Source organism: Lampetra fluviatilis, chromosome 66 (genome assembly GCF_964198595.1).
Source record: "Lampetra fluviatilis chromosome 66, kcLamFluv1.1, whole genome shotgun sequence".
NCBI lineage: Eukaryota > Metazoa > Chordata > Hyperoartia > Petromyzontiformes > Petromyzontidae > Lampetra > Lampetra fluviatilis.
The window spans coordinates 903,554-911,639 of record NC_136340.1 but is presented as its reverse complement, the minus strand read 5'-3'; the positions used below and the strand labels follow the sequence as shown (position 1 = coordinate 911,639).

Below are 8,086 nucleotides of genomic sequence, written 5' to 3'. Positions count from 1 at the left end.
AATGTCCGCCGACGTCCCCGCTCCTCCCGACGTGCTGATCTCCGCCAGGATGGACGCGGCGGCGAGCAGCAGCTCCGCCAGACGGGAGTGCGAACTCGCGGAGCACGGCTTCGGTCCCCGCTCGCTCGTCCGGCGCCCTCGGCGGATCCTGCGGCGTCGGAATTTCTTCTTCCTCACCCCCCGATGCCAGCTGGCCCGAGTCGTCAAGGTTATCCTCGTGGTCAATCTCGTGAGTCCGACGGGTCTTCCTTGTATCCATGCTTGGAAGACTGTTTCACTTGTGACGCCAGTTGAAGTATTAGAATGACGGCAGGAAACTCCTTGACGGGTAACACACTTTTTATTAAATCTTGACTTGTCACTATACAACGAGTGGTCTCTATTCCTCGGACGACACACACTTCACTCGACACGTGTAGTTACTATTCCTCCGGCTACACACACTTCACTTGACTCGTGTAGCTTCTATTCCTCCGGCTACACACACTTCACTTGACTCGTGTAGCTTCTATTCCTCCGGCTACACACACTTCACTTGACTCGTGTAGATTCTATTCCTCCGGCTACACACACTTCACTTGACTCTTGTAGCTTCTATTCCTCCGGCTACACACACTTCACTTGACCCCGTAACGTCCGTGGAGCCTACAGGCCCACCCCAGCTTGGGCGTGGGCCACAACCTCTGAGTCCCACGAGCCGGCCCTCTCACGGACGTTCGGCCCCGGGTCCCAGGGTTCTGCCTCCTCCTCCGTCTTCAGTCTTCGCTGGTACTCCCTCCCCGTGCGCCTGTGCGCATCCCCTTATATAGTCCCCGCTCATGGGAGACGGAGTGTATGCGGACCTCGACGTGAGCATCGCTCCTTAGTTGACCAATCACGACGCGCTGTTCCTACGATCCGTTTTCCCCAGCGCGTGTTACCACTACACAACCAATCACGCCGCGCTGCCACACGATCACTCACTCTCAAGCGCGTCACCGGCACACAGCCAATCACTACCACATAACCCATGACCCCGCGCTGACCCCTGATCCTTCACCGTCAGCGCGCGTCACCAACACACACAGCCAATCACTACGCGCTGACACACGATCCCTACCCCAGCGCGTATCACCACTACACATGTAACGCGGGAGACCAGGGTTCAATTTCCCGTCGGGGAGAGCAACTCTTTTTTAAAAAATGGCCACTGGCTCTCATTGTTATTACAATTTAAAAGGACTTGCTCTTGACTTTAATCACGTGATTTTCACCAATCGTTAGGTAACCTGCTGCTCTAACCAGCTTGAACTTTTAAAGATAAACCCCTCTTCATTTCAATCAGTAAAATGCCGAGAATATGGGTTCATTTCTACTTGTTATAATATCAGTCAATCTAGAATCAGTCGCATTCTGAGCGAGTCCTCGATAGTATAGTGGTTAGTATCCCCGCCTGTCACGCGGGAGACCGGGGTTCAATTCCCCGTCGGGGAGAGCAATACTTTTTAAAATGTTTTGGCGACTGGCTCTCATTGTTATTACAATTTAAAATCACTTGCTGTTCCCTTTTATAACGTTAATTTCACCAAACGTTAAATCACCTGCTGCACTCAAAAGCCTTAACTTTTAAAGATGAATCCTTCAACATTTCAAGCTATTATTTATTGAGTATTAGAGATTATTTCTAGATATAATTTCTGTCAATCACAAATCTGCCCCACTCTGACCGAGTCCTCGATAGTAACGTCGTTAGTTTCCCCACATGGAACGCGGGAAACCAGGGTTCAATTCCCCGTCGGGGAGAAAAAATCTTTTTAAATAAATGGCACTGGCTCTCATTGTTATTACAATTTATAAGGACTTGTTCTTGACTTCAATAACGTGATTTTCACCAATTGTGAAGTAACCTGCTGCTCTAACCAGCTTGAACTTTTAAAGATAAACCCCTCTTCATTTCAATCAGTAATATGCCGAGTATATGGGTTCATTTCTACTTGTTATAATTTCAGTCAATCTACAATCAGCCTCAATCTGAGCGAGTCCTCGATAGTATAGTGGTTAGTATCCTCGCCTGTCACGCGGGAGACCGGGATTCAATTCCCCGTCGGGGAGAGCTACGCTTTTAAATTATTTTGGCCACTGGCTCTCATTGTTATTACAATTTAAAATTACTTGCTGTCCCCTTTCATCACGTTAATTTCACCAAACGTTGAGTCACCTGCTGCACTCAAAAGCCTGAACTTTTAAAGATGACTCCTTCTTCATTTCAAACGATTATTTATTAAGTATTAGAGATTATTTCTAGTTATAATTTCATTTCTGTCAATCACAAATCTGCCCCACTCTGACCGTGTCCTCGATAAAGTCGTTAGGTTCCCCACATGTAACGATAGAGACCAGGGTTCAATTCCCCGTCGGGGAGAGCAACTCTATTTTAAAAAATGGCCACTGGCTCTCATTGTTATTACAATTTAAAAGGACTTGCTCTTGACTTTAATCACGTGATTTTCACCAATTGTTAAGTAACCTGCTGCTCTAACCAGCTTGAACTTTTAAAGATAAACCCCTCTTCATTGCAATCGGTAATATGCCGAGTATATGGGTTCATTTCTACTTGTTATAATTTCAGTCAATCTACAATCAGCCTCATTCTGAGCGAGTCCTCGATAGTATAGTGGTTAGTATCCCCGCCTGTCACGCCGGAGACCGGAGTTCAATTTCCTGTCGGGGAGAACTACTCTTTTAAAAAATTGTTTTGGCCTCTGGCTCTCCTTATTGTTATTACTATTTGAAATGACTTGCTCTTGACTTTATTCACGTGATTTTCCCTAATCTTTAGGTAACCTGCTGCTCTAACCAGCTTGAACTTTTAAAGATAAACCCCTCTTCATTTCAATCAGTAATATGCCGAGAAAATGGGTTCATTTCTACTTGTTATAATATCCGTCAATCTAGAATCAGTCGCATTCTGAGCGAGTCCTCGATAGTATAGTGGTAATTATCCCCGCCTGTCACGCTGGAGACCCGGGTTCAATTCCCCGTCGGGGAGAGCTACACTTTTTAAAATGTTTTGGCCACTGGATCTCATTGTTATTACAATTTACAATCACTTGCTGTTCTCTTTTATAACGTTAATTTCACCAAACGTTAAGTCACCTGCTGCACTCAAAAGCCTGAACTTTTAAAGATGACTCCTTCTTCATTTCAAACTATTATCTACTGAGAATATGAGTTTTTTTCTGTTATAATTGCTGTCAATCACGAATTAGCCCGACTCTGACCGAGTCCTCGATAGTAACGTCGTTAGTTTCCCCACATGGAACGCGGGAGACCAGGGTTCAATTCCCCGTCGGGAAGAACTACTCTTTTAAAAAATGTTTTGGCCTCTGGCTCTCCTTATTGTTATTACTATTTGAAATGGCGTGCTCTTGATTTTAATCACGTGATTTTCCCTAATCGTTAGGTAACCTGCTGCTCTAACCAGCTAAAACTTTATAGATAAACTCCTCTTCATTTCAATCAGTAATATGCCGAGTATATGGGTTCATTTCTACTTGTTATAATATCAGTCAATCTAGAATCAGTCGAATTCTGAGCGAGTCCTCGATAGTATAGTGGTTAGTATCCCCGCTTATCACGCGGGAGACCGGAGTTCAATTCCCCGTCGGGGAGAGATACACTTTTCAAAAGGTTTTGGCCACTGGATCTCATTGTTATTGCAATTCAAAATCACTTGCTGTTCCCTTTTATAACGTTAATTTCACCAAACGTTAAATCACCTGGTGCACTCAAAAGCCTTAACTTTTAAAGATGAATCCATCTTCATTTCAAACGATTATTTATTAAGTATTAAAGATTATTTCTAGTTATAATTTCTGTCAATCACAAATCTGCCCCACTCTGACCGAGTCCTCGATAGTAAAGCCGTTAGGTTCCCCAAATGTAACGCGGGAGACCAGGGTTCAATTCCCCGTCGGGGAGAGCAACTCTTTTTAAAAAAATGGTCACTGGCTCTCATTGTTATTACAATTTAAAAGGACTTGCTCTTGACTTTAATCACGTGATTTTCCCTAATCGTTAGGTAACCTGCTGCTCTAACCAGCTTGAACTTTTAAAGATAAACCCCTCTTCATTTCAATGGGTAATATGCCGTATATGTGTTCATTTCTACTTCTTATAATTTCAATGAATCTACAATCAGCCTCATTCTGAGCGAGTCTTCGATAGTATAGTGGTTAGTATCCCCGCCTGTCACGCGGGAGACCGGGGTTCAATTCCCCGTCGGGGAGAGCAACAGTTTTAAAAAAGAAATTGGCCACTGGCTCTCATTGTTATTACAATTTAAAATCACTTGCTGTTCTTTTTATAACGTTAATTTCACCAAACGTTAAATCACCTGCTGCACTCAAAAGCCTTATCTTTTAAAGATGAATCCTTCAACATTTCAAGCTATTATTTATTGAGTATTAGAGATTATTTCTAGTTATAATTTCTGTCAATCACAAATCTTCCCACTCTGACCGAGTCCTCGATAGTAAAGCCGTTAGGTTCCCCAAATGTAACGCGGGAGACCAGGGTTCAATTCCCCGTCGCGGAGAAAAACTCTTTTTAAAAAAAATGGACACTGGCTCTTATTGTTATTACAATTTAAATGGACTTGCTCTTGACTTCAATCACGTGATTTTCACCAATTGTGAAGTAACCGGCTGCTCTAACCAGCTTGAACTTTTGAAGATAAACCCCTCTTCATTTCAATCGGTAATATGCCGAGTATATGGGTTCATTTCTACTTTTAATAATATCAGTCAATCTAGAATCAGTCGAATTCCGAGCGAGTCCTTGATAGTATAGTGGTTAGTATCCCCGCTTGTCACGCGGGAGACCGGGGTCCAATTCCCCGTCGGGGAGAGCTACACTTTTAAAAATGTTTTGGTCACTGGCTCTCATTGTTATTACAATTTAAAATCACTTGCTGTTCCCTTTTATAACGTAATTTCACCAAACGTTAAATCACCTGCTGCACTCAAAAGCCTTACCTTTTAAAGATGAATCCTTCAACATTTCAAGCTATTATTTATTGAGTATTAGAGATGATTTCTAGTTATAATTTCTGTCAATCACAAATCTGCCCCACTCAGACCGAGTCCTCGATAGTAAAGTCGTTAGGTTCCCCACATGTAACGCGGGAGACCAGGGTTCAATTCCCTGTCGGGGAGAGCAACTCTTTTTAAAAAAAATTGCCACTGGCTCTCATTGTTATTACAATTTAAAAGGACTTGCTCTTGACTTTAATCACGTGATTTTCACCAATTGTGAAGTAACCTGCTGCTCTAACCAGCTCGAACTTTTAAAGATAGACCCCTCTTCATTTCAATCGGTAACATGCCGAGTATATGGGTTAATTTCTACTTTTTATAATATCAGTCAATCTAGAATCAGCCTCATTCTGAGCGAGTCCTCGATAGTATAGTGGTTAGTATCCCCGCCTGTCACGCGAGAGACCGGGGTTCAATTCCACGTCTGGGAAAGCAACTCTTTTTAAAAAGAAAATGGCCACTGGCTCTCATTGTTATTACAATTTAAAATTACTTGCTGTTCCCTTTTATCACGTTAATATCACCAAACGTTGAGTCACCTGCTGCACTCAAAAGCCTGAACTTTTAAAGATGAATCCTTCTTCATTTCAAGCTATTATTTACTGAGAATATGAGTTTTTTTTTTTATAATTGCTGTCAATCACGAATTAGCCCCACTCTGACCGAGTCCTCGATGATAAAGTCGTTAGTTTCCCCACATGGAACGCGGGAGACCAGGGTTCAATTCCCCATCGAGGAGAGCTACACTTTTTAAAATGTTTTGGCCACAGGCTCTCATTGTTATTACAATTTAAAATCACTTGCTGTTCCCTTTTATAACGTTCATTTCACCAAACGTTGAATCACCTGCGGCACTCAAAAGCCTTAACTTTTAAAGATGAATCCTTCAACATTTCAAGCTATTATTTATTGAGTATTAGAGATTATTTCTAGTTAATATTTCTGTCAATCACAAATCTGCCCCACTCTGACCGAGTCCTCGATAGTAAAGCCGTTAGATTCCCCACATGTGAAGTATTTGAATGACGGCAGTAAACTCCTTGACGGGTAACACACTTTTTATTAAATCTTGACTTGTCACTATACAACGAGTGGTCTCTATTCCTCGGACGACACACACTTCACTCGACACGTGTTGTTACTATTCCTCCGGCTACACACACTTCACTTGACTCGTGTAGCTTCTATTCCTCCGGCTACACACACTTCACTTGACTCGTGTAGCTTCTATTCCACCGGCTACACACACTTCACTTGACTCGTGTAGCTTCTATTCCTCCGGCTACACACACTTCACTTGACTCGTGTAGCTTCTATTCCTCCGGCTACACACACTTCACTTGACCCCGTAACATCCGTGGAGCCTACAGGCCCACCCCAGCTTGGGCGTGGGCCACAACCTCTGAGTCCCACGAGCCGGCCCTCTCTCGGACGTTCGGCCCCGGGTCCCAGGGTTCCGCCTCCTCCTCCGTCTTCAGTTTTCGCTGGTACTCCCTCCCCGTGCGCCTGTGCGCATCCCCTTATATAGTCCCCGCTCACGGGAGACGGAGTGTATGTGGACCTCGACGTGAGCATCGCTCCTTAGTTGACCAATCACGACGCGCTGTTCCTACGATCCGTTTTCCCCAGCGCGTGTTACCACTACACAACCAATCACGCCGCGCTGCCACACGATCACTCCCTCTCAAGCGCGTCACCGGCACACAGCCAATCACTACCACATAACCCATGACCCCACGCTGACCCCTGATCCTTCACCGTCAGCGCGCATCACCAACACACACAGCCAATCACTACGCGCTGACACACGATCCCTACCCCAGCGCGTATCACCACTACATCACCCCCTCCCACATAGCTCGCAGCCAGCCCGGCTGCTAAACAACAACACAACACAACGTCAACACAAGAAAAACCCCACCCCCCAGTGTGCCCTGTAACGCAACAACAACAACACAACAACAACAACAACAACCTATGTACAAATCGACAACCAACACAATAAAATCTTCTTGGTTCTTTCGGTAAAGTCACGTAGAAGGGAAGTAATAAAATAATAAAAATAAAACATAATAAAACAATTCTCACGACGTTTCGGCCACAACGCAAGCAGCCATCCTCAGGCGAAGAATGAAACACCCCAAGCTTGGAGCGTATATTTAAGCTGGGTTAGAGGGGGGGGAGGTGGGAAGAAGAGCGCCTAAACAAAATAATTTGCATATCAAGAGGAATTCAGCATATGGAAAATGCGTAGGAGGTGGGCGGGGGGGGTTCCAAATCAATACTATGCCCGTGCATTATGCAGGATTAGCAGCATCAAAGGGGGGGGGGGGAAGGGGGGAGCATTAACAAAGGAAAGGAATGTTAATAGTATGTAGCTGTAGTTACTAAACAACCACGTAAAAAACTACAGTATAAACTGCATGACAAACTAAAGTATAAACTACATAGCATCATCAGTAAACTTACTATACTCTACAATAAGCTGAGTTACTAACAGTAAGTAATACATGAAAAATTCTACGTTGTAAAAAATTATATAATATGCTTCCATCTAAACTTTATTCTCTTACATCACACGCGTCTATACCGTACTATATACTTCCATAGGCAAAACCAACATTAAATTACATACTGTATTGCTATAAACCACCCTATACCTTATACATTTTTAATATAACACTATGTATTATTCTACCCACCCTAATGTGTATCAAAATGGTTTATTACGTCCTTCCAGTGATTGCTAAGCCAGAATCCATCTTCTCGGTTAAAATTGTCTCTGTGTTTGTAAATGTGGATCGCCTCATGTACGAATCTCTCATGATAGCCAGATGGCTTGCAGAGAACCTCTGTCTTGGAGAAGTCAATGTCATGTGAGCCCACTGAGTTGTAACAGTGATCTGCCACGGCTGAGGTGTTTGTCCTACAGTGTTTCAGGTCAGCTTTATGTTCACGGATGCGGTCCGAGACATGTCGTTTGGTTTCCCCAATGTAACTGCTACCACAGA

The 8,086-nt window shown here is 43.8% G+C and overlaps 2 non-coding genes across 2 annotated transcripts; both read left to right on the top strand.

The window, feature by feature from the left end:
• Positions 1-1,401: 1,401 nt before the first annotated feature.
• Positions 1,402-1,473, top strand: TRNAD-GUC (transfer RNA aspartic acid (anticodon GUC)). Its single transcript has one exon. It is a non-coding gene; the product is annotated as a tRNA-Asp (tRNA).
• Positions 1,474-3,579: 2,106 nt separating this feature from the next.
• Positions 3,580-3,651, top strand: TRNAD-AUC (transfer RNA aspartic acid (anticodon AUC)). The gene has a single exon. It is a non-coding gene; the product is annotated as a tRNA-Asp (tRNA).
• The last annotated feature ends 4,435 nt before the right edge of the window (positions 3,652-8,086 follow it).